The 14,852-nt window shown below is 39.6% G+C and overlaps 1 protein-coding gene across 2 annotated transcripts in view; it reads right to left on the reverse strand.

Moving 5' to 3' along the window:
• The window catches only part of LOC121688279, a 522,978-nt gene that overhangs the window by 255,500 nt on the left and 252,626 nt on the right, over nt 1–14,852 (reverse strand). The window lies entirely within an intron of this gene.

The raw sequence follows: 14,852 nt of genomic DNA on the forward strand, positions 1-14,852 counted from the left end.
GTGGCGCTATACCAGACAGGCATATTGGGTGTTTGGATGTCATATACACATAATTTGATTAATCTGATGCATCTGATTGTGATATCCAACCATCCATCCAAGTGGAAAAAACATATTCCTTCTCTTGCCAATTGGTGGCGCTATGCAAGGCATGTTAATAAGACATATGAATATCATCATCATGATATCTAATTTTGTCTAAAATTTCAGATCAATCAGTCAAAGCATTGAACATTTTTGGCACATTTCCTGATTGGCCAGATGGTGGTGCTATGCTAGGCATGTGAATTCCACATGTGAATATCATCACAATAATGATATTCAATATTTTATAAAGTTTCAGATCAATCACGTAAGGCATTGTCCATTTCTGGCACATTTCCTGCTTGGCCAGGTGGTGGAGCTATGCCAGGCAGGCCCATTGGGTGTCTTCATAATCATAATATCTATTAACCTGAGAAGTTTCAGACCATTCATTCAATGCACTGTGACTTTATGACATATTTCCTGTTTATGTGGTGAGATATTAAAATCCTAATATATTACAACATATCAAAAATCCATTCTCAATTTAACATCAGCGACATCTTGGCAATATGTTTGGCAAATTTCACATGAATCTGACAAACCGTCTAGGAGGAGTATGTTAAAATTGATCATGTGACATCAGTGTAATTGTCATTCTTTCTGTTGCCAGTTGATGGCACTATGCCAAATATGCATTAAGGGCATGTGCATATCATCAATCCATTGTATTCAATGACCTGTGAAATTTAAAACATTTCAAGCGATGCATGGTGAATTATGACACATTGTTTATGTGGAAGGGTATTAAAGTGTATAATATTGCCATTTCGTCAAAGGACAACATATAAAAAAAAGCTTTGCAATTTAGAATCAACAGCCTCTTGGCATCATATATACCAACCTTGACATGTATCAGATCAATCGTCTAGGAGAAGTGCGTAAAAATTGATCATGTCCAAAACACACAAAATCTCAATTACCTCACTTGCTGTGGGCGTGGCTAATGGCATGTTCATGCAAATTTGGTGTATCTAAAACGATATGCCAACCACAAGTCACAGTTACATAAGGGGGCGCTATGGAGTTCCTGGGCCATGCCCAGTGCCAAGCATTTTTCCCTGTGTATTCACAGTACCTCTTGATATGTGTGCCAAATTTCATACGTTTTCACCCACGGGAAGCATCTCTTTTGGCATCACAATTCATCACATTTTAGTCCGCACAAAATCCCTAATACCTCACTTCCTGTTGGGCGTGGCTAATGCATCATACATACAAAAGTTGTTCATCTTGGGGAGATACACACACCTACCAAATTTGGTGTGTCTAGCTGAAAGTATATGCCAACCACGGCATCAGTCACCTAAGGGGGCGCTAGCAAGTCCCTGAGCCACCCAGGGCCAAGCTCTTGTACCTAACTGCTTTGCGTGACACCTGATGTGTGTGCCAAATTTCAAGACTTTTCACCCATCTTAACCACCTCAAAAAAGGAAAACGCTCTGAGAGAAAGTTAAAATCGGAATACTCGTAATAATAATAATCCTTACAAACACAATAGGGACTTGCACCCTTCGGTGCTCGGGCCCTAAAAAACAAAGGGGCATGATAATCGGGGAAAGAGTGAGTGAATGTTCTTACACTCAATGTAGTAAAGTTGTTAAAACACGCACATTCCGTGTGTATGCATTGCCGGGCACTGATACCTCCAGGGTTCTGTAGGCATGCAAAACTGAAGGCAGTTTTGGACAATATAGAAAGCAAATCGCTTTGGACAAAGGCGTCTGCCAAATCCATAACCATAACCAATCCATAACCATAGTTTAAAATTGAGGAGGGTAGCAGTAGCACCTCATGGTAACTCAATGCGACTAAATTAAGTTTTTTTACTGGAACCAATTATCTCATACTAACTTAAACATTATTGGATTACTTTTGTAGAAAGATGAATATAAGGAAATTCTTTGGCAGATTAAGCAGAGTCAGGGAATCAGTAAGGACACATGAGGTCTGGCTGTAGTATCGGAACTCCCCCTATTACCGTCGGTCCCGTATTTCCACCGTCTTGCGTGTATGTGTCACTTAATATCAATTTCTATACAAACCAAGACAGCAGACTCCTAAAGAAACGCAACCACCCACACCATAGGTGTATCTAAATTAGCTATGTACCAAAAATTACATTTTACCGTGACTCAAAGAGCTGTAAACAGTGTTGTAAGACTGCGTGTACACAACCGCTTGGAGCTCCAGTGGAATTTTAATTTCATGACGAGAATTCTCGGTCATGTGCTGTAAACGGCGTAAATAGGCGACCCATCAGGCCAACACTAAAACTCCGAGCGTGGTAAACAAAATCGGATATTTCAGGCAGTAAATGCTTCCATTAAGAACCAAAACAGATTTTGTTCAAATCTACACACCCATGGCTACTGAAAAATGTAAGGTTCAATCAAATGTTATTTTGAAGTATTGAAAAACATCGTTGTTTTAGAAATTTCGAACGAAAGTGGTGATAATTGGAGGCGTGATAAGTCAGCTAAATGTAGCTGCTAGCGTTAAAATGCCCATGGACTGTGATTAAAGAACTCAATTTATCTAGAACTATGCCAACGATTCTGTAGACGGACACCTGCAGCTTCGAATATAGTAGCCTAGATATTTGGTTATAGTCCTGTTTTGCAGATGGTTTTGTGCAAAGCGACTGCCACATTAGTATTACGCATAGGTCTAATAGTTTTAAGCAACAATAATAGCTTATCACTAATTAACGACACAGGCTAATGAATGTTCATTTAATAATTTTAACTTTGTAGGCCTATTTAATAGGCAACTAAATGAACTGAAATAAGTCAGGGTTTTTTTAGTGACCACCACGATCAAGAAGCAATCTATCTGTATGTGGTGTGAGCCGATTGTATAAAATAGGGTAAGTGGTTTAATGAAGAATAATAGCCTACCAGTATGGTCAGGGACCACCTGCAGTGCTTTCATGAACCACTAGAGGGCCACATGCAACTGCTAGAAAACCCTTGCAAAATGTCAGCCGGTCAAATCTTGGATATAGTGCATCTACTGAGAGATTGTCAAATCTGAGATGCTGCTGTGTTATTACTGAAATGATGCATATCATCAATTCATCAATTTGTCCTTTTAGGCTCAGAATTGTAACCACTGGTTAAAGCATAAGATTTCAACATAAAATTATATAATCTAAACTGGAATTATTGTGGAAGTAACTATAGCACCATTTTAGGATATACTGTACCACAACAGTCCACAACAGTGATAACAGGATAAAGGATCTTTAGAAATAGTCACGTTTTTTTTTACCAATTCGAAAAGATGGAAAACTATATAGTACTATATGAATATGAATGCATTACTTTAAAACAGTCAAATCAAGAGTATCACCGCACATGCTCAACATAGTAAAGCCTGCTTACCTTTCTCCTGATTGTATTGGTACTGAACTGTGAAGGTCCACCTCAAGGACCATAGAAATCCTCCATTTGAGCTCTTTCAGTTTGCTATTAAAAGGCACACAAGGTTCTTCTGTATGGGGAGAAAGACAGAGAAATAATATAAATAAAATATACACATAGTATTTGTATTTAAATTAAAGTGTTTTAATGCATCTCTCTGATGTATCTGATGTACATCATCACATCGGGGTCCCACCTCTTTTCTACTGACCTTAAATTAAGTGAGCCCATCTGTTACAGGGTAAAAAGAATAAGAATCTCTACACGTCCTTGTGATTGTCTTAGGCTGATCCTACACTGAAATGTCTGTCCATTGAAATGAATGCTCTGTCTCCTCAGAGTGGCTCAAGGTGATGCTGAATGTGACTGGTCACAGAGGAGGAGTCTATTGGCTGCAACAGCTGCTCCACTGAGACTCTCCAAGGAGATGACAAGGTGACACCTGTTGTGCTCCCCTTCACATCTCTCACAGCTCTCAACACACACACATACACACACACACACACACACGCACACGCATCCACTCAGGGTGGATGCAGGTCAGAGAAGGAGGTACTTGGGGGTGTCAGATCTGAATAGCCACCCATACCCATCTCCATGTCTGAGGTCATGCCTTGAAAATGGCATTGTAGCCCTGAAACTGAATAAAGTAGCAACCTCTTTCTTAAACGAATTTCAATAATTACTGAAATAAATGCTTTCAGTGAACACATACAACATGTAAATATGGTCCAGGGGCACCTCAAGGCTGTACGGCCCAAAAAATGCATGTATGCCTTGATCTGTTTTATGTGCAAGACCATCTGTTGCAGATTATAGGTTTGAATATTTGTCTCATTGACATCTAGCAAGAATTTCACAGGGTTATCTTTGTACTCAAGGACAAAGGGAAGGAGACAATGCATAGTAAACAAGACAGCACTAAGGCTTGTGCGTCACTTACTTAGTAACTTAAGGGACAGCAACATGCCTATGAGCCTGTATGTCCTGAGGACAGTCCCAAGTGTGCATGGCAGTACAGTGCAATAAAAAAAATCTTATGTTCTGTCCCACAAATACCACTGTAGCCAAAACAATGTTGAAAACACAACATTCAACACATATGTGAAATAGGAGAACTGAGAGAACTTTGGAGGAATATTGCAATTACATATTTATGACCATGCATCAGAGTCTTTACGTGTTTATTAAAATGGTTTGTTATTTGCATAATACTAATGAAATTCAGCATGTCCTTGTTCATGTGAACATTAATTGAATATGTTGTAAAACCATAGCAAAATCATATCTATAGTTGCTACAGCTAGGCTTCAAATTGAACTTGCTCACTTTTTGCAGAGTACAGTTGCATTTGGTTGCTTATACATTTTCCCAAACACATTACACAAAGTAGAAATCATGCGATACATTATTACAGAACCTCTTCAGTGAAATGTAGCCACCTGCCTCAGTCCAATAATAACCATCCTCCAGGAGATGTTGTGACATCCTCCCGGCATTTGTGGTGATGGCTCAAGGACTTTGGACAGCTGAAACTGGTCCCCATAAGGGTCACAGGCATAGCATGTCTAGCATCTCACAGCTATCTAATTAAGGATCTGCGAATGGAGGCTCCAGACCAGTGACCTCTGTAAGATGTCCTCCTGTCGGTGACGAACACTCACCCTCACTCTTCATCACAATCAGCACCTTGTCGGTGGCTTCACACTTTCTCTTGGATGTGTAAACATGTCTTGACAGCTTTCTTGACCCTAAGTCAAGATACTTAGTGTGAGACACAGGCTTCGAGCTCAACACCTCCTTGACCTAATTGGTGCAAACAGTTCAACAAGTGTTTCTAGATTATTAGAGAGGTCAGCAACCAGATAGCCTAAAATCTCAATGTTTTCAGTTTAATAGATTGTTTTCACGTATGGACAATGTATTCCTTTTTACTTATCTGTAGTCTGTTCTTTATGATCTTAATATTTGGATTTAGCCACAAAGATCACAGTATTTGTATATTTCTAAGTAATCAAATGCGTAGGCAAAAATTGGAAGCCACGTACCAGGACAAAAACAGTTAATCTCATGAAAAGAAACTCAGCAATATAATTGTCCTATGTGTTTCAGTACCATCTGTATAACACACAGTAGCAGCAGTTGCGTGTGCACTCAGGCCTCTGAGTCCAAAGAGCAGCTGCTGTACAAATTCATAAGGGTGTGAAGGTCCACTGACAAGTGCTTCAAAGGCCATCTACACTTGATGGAGGAACCTGAGATGAAATTAACAGAGTTATCTTTGTCCTCAAGGAAACAATGCAGTGCCAGTGAGATGGTGATAAGGACGTGACTGTGGGGGAAGGGAACAATGGGGCATCAATTCATCACTGGTCTCCTGTGACCTTGCTCTGGTCTATATGAAAAAAGACAGCTGTGGTTGTCTATTAGGCAAGTTTCTAAACATGCAGAGGTTTATGAAATGACTTTTGTTTGTTTTGTTCAGTCCACAAGAGATGATCATCTCATAAACAAAAGTCTGGAAAAACATTTTCAAGATAGGTATTTATTGGCCACAAGGGACATTTTTATCAGGCAATCATTTTATCTCAGCATCCATTGTCAATGTTTTTTGCTACCATATGTGTTGTTCCTTTCTTTTATTTCTTCTGATCTTTTTTCCCTTCTTTTTAAAATGACACTAAATTATCTTGATGTATTGGTATTTCTATCTTCCTCACTCACTTTGGGGGAAGCCGTGGCCTACTGGTTAGTGCTTTGGACTTGTAACCAGAGGGTTGCTGGTTCGAACGCCTGGCTGAAGTGCCCTTGAGCAAGGCACCTAACCTCTCTCTTCTCCCTGAGCACCGCTGTTGTTGCAGGCAGCTCACTGCGCCGGGATTAGTGTGTGTTTCACCTCACTGTGTGCTGTGTTTCACTAATTCACGGATTGGGATAAATGCAGAGACCAAATTTCCCTCACGGGATCAAAAGAGTATATATACTTATACTCTCTCCTATGTGTTTTATGTAGTATCATTCTACTGCATTATTTCTACTTCAGTCATTACATGATACTTGTCTACACTGCCCTATCAAATTAACTTTAGCCTATTATTATTATTATTATGATCAATAATATTGATAATAATAATAATTTGGTCTATATATATGACTATATAAAAATCAAAAAGAGTGACGAACAAACATAATTTACTGTCTAATACCAAATCCAAAAAACAGAGATCCAGATGTATTTCTTTTTTATTAAAAAGGCATAAGCATCACATTAAAAAGAAATGTATGTACACAACCCACGGATATGCTTCCAGAAGTATGCAATGTATTCATGTACTGACTGAGAGGTCAGTTCACCAGAGACAGTTTGGGTGATGTAGAAAATAAAGATTCGATGTGCATGGATCAGCAGGTTGCCTTTTTTTTTACATGGTCAGCAGTCAAGAAGAACATTAAAATAGAGCACAGGGTGGCACTGGCATCTCATTCCAAGTTCAAGTGTTGATGATGCTGTGCTATTCTCCCCCACAGTGCCTGCCCTCCTGTCTACATAAGCCAGCCCTATAAATAAGGAGAATCACGCATGGCCTTCATTGTGATGCAGATACAACAAGACCAACCCAAAGGTAAGAAGTCAATCTGCTGCTGCTCTGCTGAGCGGAACAGATCAACAGATTGCTATATTTTCTTGAAATAAACAGAGATGGCTAACAGACAGACATATACATAAACAGACAGACAGATGCAGGGCTGTAGTGGAGGCTAAATGCAAGTAAACACAATTTATCCACCTCTGAATTTCAGAAATAGAGTTTATCCACCTTTCAAAGGAGTTAATTCACCAATTGCAACTTTTACCATATATTATCCACATTCACAATAGTACACTCATCAACACTCTACAGACCATTTAATACCACTGGTATTGTTATAAACATTGGAGAATAACCTCCACCATTATCAAATATGTTCTGAATGCCTTTTTTATGTTATTCATAGTTTACCCACCTTTTATTTTACACCCCTGTATTTAGCCTAACAGAGATGGCTAACTACAGACAGACAGATACATAAACAGACAAACAGATGGGCTACACGATAAGTAAGTATTAGTGCACAAGTGCAGTGCATCTAAAGAGGTGCATAATAGAGTGGCCTGATAGAAACACACCAAACCACCACATGGTGTTATCTCATAAAGAACCACAGAGACTAGTGCATCTGTGTATCTGTTCAGTTAGCATTCTGTGAAAGGCTACAAGCCAGGTTGTGTAGCTGCAGCTCTATTACAGTAACACTGTGTGATCTAATTGCTTCTTGTTTCTTCACTTATAGCAAGTGATATGCATAACAGATCTCAGGTTTGACTCAAACAAAGTGAGATGTAAATGCTGACACAAAGACACAAATATGCTGACACAGACACAAATAATATGCATAAATAGAACTCATAGAACTGTACATTTTCCCAACTATTACTACCATACTTATACTATGACATTTTATTTCAAGTCAGTTTGCATATGGTACAGTAGGTTACATTTGTTTATGTACCATAAACTGCACCATGCAAACTTCACCCATCTGATGCTCCTGGCCCACATTTCAGGCATCTCATTAACTTACAATTTACAATTTATTTATTTTTTCCTCATTCTGACCAGTCAGTGCTCGTCATGTTTCTTTAATAATGCTCCTCAAACTTAAGGTCTCATGTTTCATCTGTGCAGGAATCAACTAGTTCATATAATGTCAATTGCAGTCTTCACCATGGGTGATGTGGAGATGGAAGAGTGTGGGGCGGCAGCTCCTCTTCTGAAGAAGTCAGAGAAGGAGCGTCTGGAGGCCCTGATTTGCCCCTTTGACATGAGGAAGGAATGCTTTGTGCCCGATCCTGAGGTTGAATACGTGAAGGCCTCCATCACCAGCAGAGACGATGACAAAGTCACTGTTGAGAGGTGTTGGAAAAGGTTTGGAAAGGTAATGCACAGCAAATACATCTTAAACCTATTTCAGAGTCTTTACTTACTGCATCAAGGCTGATTCCTGCAAACAAACTTTACTTTATTTGTGTGTGTGTATATATATATATATATATATATATATTTGTTTTGACATCTCACCACCTGTACCCATTACTATGTAAATACAAGTCCAGACCGAACTTCACAACCTCAAATTTTGTGGGAGGGGCTAAGTTTGGCTGGCTTCCAGGCTGATTACATGACTATAATTGTCTGGTCCATGACCATGCTTGTGGCATGGTGGAAATATATTTTAACCTCAGGTAAACTGTAGATATAATATTTAATCTATGGCTCTGTTCGAAACAGAAAAACTGCTGCCTTTTAAGACATCTGACAGGGGAGCGAGGCAACAAGTGCTGTTCAAAACCAAAAAAATATATTTGTCCTGCCTTCTAAGGTAGATTAGAATTTTTTTTGAAGGCAGCGTCAATGTATCCTTGAAGCTGCCTACTACCCACAATTCTGCAGTCACACCATATAGGTATGGTCACAAGACAGCGGCTCTTCTTTCTTTCGGCGGCTGTGGAAGTTTGGTATGGACGGTGAAATACTGACCAACTTCTACCGCTGTACCATTGAGAGCATCCTGACTGGAAAACATCACAGCATGGTATGGTAACAGCACCGCCCATGATCGCAAAGCGCTGCAAATGGTGGTCAGGTCAGCGTAGTGCACTACAAGGACTGAGTTACCAACTATTCAGGGAACATGTCAGAACAACACAACTCAGGAGCATTGTCCAACAACATTACTCAAAATGTTGCCTTGTGTGTCATCAGTTTAAGAAGCAACCTGCAGACCTTTGTGGGATGTGAGGGGATGACTAATGTGAATTGAACTTTCATTATTTGAATGCATGATCATGGACCACTTGTAATGCCTTCACAGACCACCAGAGGACTGCAGACAACTTGTAGAAAACCCCTGAAATAAGTCAGCCTATCAAATCTCTGCTTGATCAAATCTACTTGATGAATATTCATTTATCTACCGAGAGATTGTTAAAAAATAGTTGTATCTGTTACCTCAGATTCTACTGTGCTATTACTGAAATAATACTTCTGATATGTTCTATTGTTATCTTTCTATTATCGGTATTTTATTGAAATTATAGGATTAATACTGCAGACTCAGAGTTGTAACCATGTTCAAGCCAAAGGTTTCTACATGAAATTATGTAATCTAAACCTTACTTATTTCTGGGAGTAACTGTCTCTATCCCAATTTTAGAACATATCCTCAGTCTATCAATGTTACAAGAAGTCCTTAGAAATAGTCATTATTCATACTATTTTGAGTGGCACTACACTGAAAACGATACACAGTCTAATCAAGAATGTTATATTACAGCACATGCTCAACATAGTAAAGCCTGCTTACTTTTACACCTCGAAACTTCCTGTTGTATTGGAACTATTAAGCTGTGAGGGTCCACATCAAGGACCAGAGAAATCCTCTATTTGAGTTCTTTCAGTTTTGCTGTTAAGGTTGTCGAAAGGCTCATCCACAAAGTTCCTCTTTATGACAAAGCGAGAAAGAAATAAAATAAATAGATTACATAAATATATAGTATTTAAATGAAGGTGCTTTAATATTTCTGGTTTATCTGATCAGGAGTCCCACTTCTGTTACACAGATCTTAAATGAAGTAAACACATCTGATACGGGCTAAAACATAAAAGCTTATGTTTGTCAAAGGCTGGTCCTTCACTGACAGGCTTGTCTACTCAAATGAATGAATTGACTGTTCAAGGTGAGGCTGTGTGTCAGTGTGAGTCTATTGGCTGCAACAGCTGCTCCACTTTCCCAAGGAGAAGGGAAAGGTGACACCTGTTGTACTCCACTTCATACCACAGCTGATCATAAACACACACACACACACACACACACACACACACACCACATCCAATCAGAGTGAAGGGAGGTGAAGAGGCGCACTTGGGGGTGACGGAATACCTGTCCATATCCTCCCGCATGTCTAAATGGAGGTGTTGGATATATGAGTCCTGTGAACTTCAACTTCAATTTTGACCATGACATGCCATAAGTTAGCCCTAAAACTGAATATGTTAGCAACCTCCTTCTTGGATCACTTGACCTTTACTTTTAGGCCTTGACTTTTACTTTTTAGGAATAACCTATTTTACTGAAGCACATAGTTATTTAACCTGGTGGAAGTCTCTGTGTCGGATGCCCTTTTATTTTAAAGAAAAAAAATCTCGACTGCCAGAGAAGGAAAGGAAACCAAACATGTAGGCATTAGTAGAACATGTAACTATCCAGTAGTCCAGGAGTATCACAATGATTTTCTTTCTCATTTAGTCTTGTAATCCGAAAAGACTGTATGGCCCGAGAGAGAATAAACATTGTCTACACTTTGATGTGTGTTTTATGTGCAGCGAGAGCATCTGTTGCAGACATGCATAGCAATAATTTCACAGGGTTATCTTTGTACTCTAGGACAAAGGGAAAGAAACAGTGCATGGTAAACGAGACAGGCTTGTGCGTCACTTACTCAGCAACTTGAGGGACAGCAACAGACCTGAGCCATAATGGCCAGAGGACACTCTAAAGGGGGCAGTGCAGTAAAACAGGCCCCAGATTAGCCAATTAACATCACTGTAACCAGGACAATGCTTTAACCACAACATTTGACAAATATTTGTGAGGTATAAAAAAATATTGCTGCTATACATGCTGACACATGATACATCGGACTCATATAGAGATCATGCACCTGGGCCTACATTTACAATATAGTAAGATAGTAACATTTGATGGATTCTAATTGGCTGTCAGCTTTTTAATCATTCTCAAAATCACTCTGAAAGTGATCCCCAACTATATGGTTCTTTATGTCGTTATTGGTTTAGTTTATGTGTGGACGTCATTGTTCATATTAGCTAGAACAATATTTTTTTGCCATTATCGTTATAGTTATTGTTCTTGGTGTGAACGGCTCTACTGATGCTGATGAGAAAACTGTGTAAGGTAAACCATAGCAAAAGGAAAGCTATATAGACAGTTACATAAACTTTTCAAAGAAAGCAGTTGCACTGCAGTGCCTGTTTATTGTTATAGAGTAGGCCTATACATTCAATCCAAGCACATTAAACAAAGCACATGTCACCTTTTTACAATAGCAGGCCATGAAACCAACACGTTTAGGTTAACCTACTACGATAAAAAATAAAACTAGCATAACACACCACCATGAACAGAGTATACATTCAATGACTCAATCCAATGACACTGAACTGCAATGATGGCCATGCACCCTAAACAAACATATGTTTCTAGTTCTTAGCTATCAAAAATTAGAAAACCCCCAGCAGTAGTGGTGATGGCTCAAGGACTCTTGACAGCTGAGACTGGTCCCCAGAAGAGTCACAGTGGCATGGCATGTCTAACATCTTACAGCTTTCTAATTAAGGATTTGTGAGAATGGAGATTGCTGATCAAGTGACTTCTGTCAGTGTTAGGTCATTCAGTGGGGTGAGAAACACTCACACACTCTTCACGCCATCACAGTCACATTATCAACACCTTGTGGGTGACTTGGTACTTTCTCTGGTGTGTAAACATGTCTTGACAGCTTTCTTGACCCCAAGTTACTTAGTCTAAGACCCAGAGGCCTATGACTCAACACCTCCTGGGTGCGAACAGCTGATTTAAGTGGTATGAGGTTGATATGATTAGGGAGGTCAGCAGCTAGCTACCCTGTAGTCTTAATGTTTTCAGTATGCACAATGATTTTCATGTGTAGTGGATTAATTTACATGTATTTCAGTTATCAGCAGCAGGCTCTTATTTATTATCTTAATGTTATATTTGAACGTAGACACAAAGCTTTTCCATTTGTAGATCTGTAAGTTGTAAGTGTACGTGTATCTAGTGCAAACATTTTGTGGTCATACAAATCAATTCAAAATGGCCAAACCCAGGTCTTCTTCATCTCATTTTCCAAATTAATTATGGATTACGTATCTATTCTTAATTAATTTTGCAATATAATTGTCCTGTGTTTCAGTATTATCTGTAGTACAGTAGCAGCAGTTCTGTGTGCACTCAGAGCAGCTGCTGTACAAATTCATAAGGGTGTGAAGGTACACTGACAAGTGCTTCAAAGGCCTTCTGCAGTTGATGGAGGAACCTGAGATGAAATTCACAGGGTTATCTTTGTCCTCAAGGAAACAATGCAGTACCAGTGAGATGGTGATAAGGACGTGACTGTGGGGGAAGGGCCACAGTGCCAGTAGTACAGTGCTTGGTCTCATAAAAAAAAGACAGCTGTGGTTGTCTACTGGACTAGTTTCCAAAGTTGCAGAAGATGATTTGAAGTTGATGCAAGTTTTATATTTGTTATTGGTTCCAGTTCTCAGGAGATAATAATCTCCTGTCCATAAACAAAAAAAAAATAATAAAACAAAAATAATATATATATATATATATATATATATAATATTATAATAGATATTGTGAACAAAAATATTGTGAACATATATTTCAAATATATTTTTGTTGTGTACAGACCTCAATGATAGGCTTCTGATCCTAAACAATGCAATGTGCTTGATGTACTGAAAGTACAACTGACCCAAGAGCATGAGTGATGTAGACTGTAAAAATCAGGTTCACACATGAATCAGCAGGGTGGGATTATCTACATGGCCATGGAGACGTCAAGGAGGACACTGAAAGACCCCTCCCCCCAACACACACACCATTACACCCCCCCATACACACACACCATTTCATCACCCCCCCCCCCCCCCCCCCCCATCCAAACCCACAACATACCCCCTCCCCCCACAGACACAGGTACACACCCCTCCCCCACACACCCAATAGACCTCTGAAGTTCGCCTACAAAAAAGACCAAAGGGCCATCTTTGCCCATATAAGGAGATCCGGTTGTTAATTGACGCTAACTACCTATGGCAAGGGGTAGCAAAAATCTAAGTGTGCCGCCTTCACATACTGGAGATCAAAGTATCCACTCGAAGGCAGAGGACAAAAGTGTGTTGAGGAAAACGTCTGCATTTCAGATTTTTTCATCCCCGCGAGAGTTTAACAGGTGCGATAATTCAAAATCCCCATGATATTTTCCCATAGGAAAAATCGCCAGATACCGGATGTCAAAGATGGCAGCTTTTTTGTAGGCGAACTTCAGAGGTCTATTACATCCCATACACACCATTTCATTATCCCCCTCCCACACACCCCATTACCCCCCTCCCCCAACTCACACACAAACACACCATAGTCCCCCATACACACACACAATACCTTTTTAATTACTACTTTTAAATGTATTATTTAAAGTTGAGCTGGCTCTTGAGCACAAGTCCTTTTATGAGTACATGACAATTAAACTACTTCAAATTTAAAACTTGAAAGACAGAGTCGGCCACTGGGTCAGAGGGGCATCTCATAATAGCAAGCTCCAAATTAGGGATCCAAGTTCTGGTGTTGATGACGCTGTGCCATTCTCCCCCACAGTGCCTTCTCCCTCCTGTCTAGCCTATTGTTGCTACATGCCAAACACGCCTGCCATGTATGCACCCTTTAGGCTGGCTTTTCTGTAAGCTCTGGTGTGGTGGGAGTCAGTTGATTACAAAATCAATTGTCAAATTACAAAATCAACCGAGGCCTTGGCAGTGGGGGCAGATACAGCGAAGAACAACCTTGAGGTAAGTAGTCAATTTGCTGCTACAGAGGAGACCAGACCAACAGCTGAATAGATACATAGAGAGTTGGATGGATGAGGATAGCAAGAAGGATAGCTAAATGGATGGACAGACATATGGATACAGAAACATGGCTGACTACACAATGGAATAAACAAACCCTGGATTTACTTGATTTTATTGTGTACATGAAATTTAAAGGTCTGGGGGCATCATCTAAACATGTCTTTTTGTCTCTTAACATAAGCTCCCAAAGTGGTTTATTAACAATGCTTCGACCAGAGGTCTTCGTCCTGACGAACAGAACAGAGCTTATAGAACAGTGTGCGGGTATCTTTTTATTTTTCATTCAAAACTAGACTCATGGTGTGGTTTAAAAAATTGGACAGCCCTGACTTTTCCTTTTTACAGTGCAGTCAGAGATAGACGCATATATGTTTAATTAGCATTGTGTGCGAGGACTTAAAGTGTACCTGCAGCCTGTGATCTGCTTGCTTCTTGTCTGTTCATTTACAGCAAGTGACATCATATCTGTATAACAGAACATCTGAGGCTTGACCCAAACAAGGTGAAATTTATAGACTGAAAATATCTCAAAACAATTTTCAAGTCATATCAAGTTTATTTA

This window comes from Alosa sapidissima, chromosome 17 (genome assembly GCF_018492685.1).
Source record: "Alosa sapidissima isolate fAloSap1 chromosome 17, fAloSap1.pri, whole genome shotgun sequence".
NCBI lineage: Eukaryota > Metazoa > Chordata > Actinopteri > Clupeiformes > Clupeidae > Alosa > Alosa sapidissima.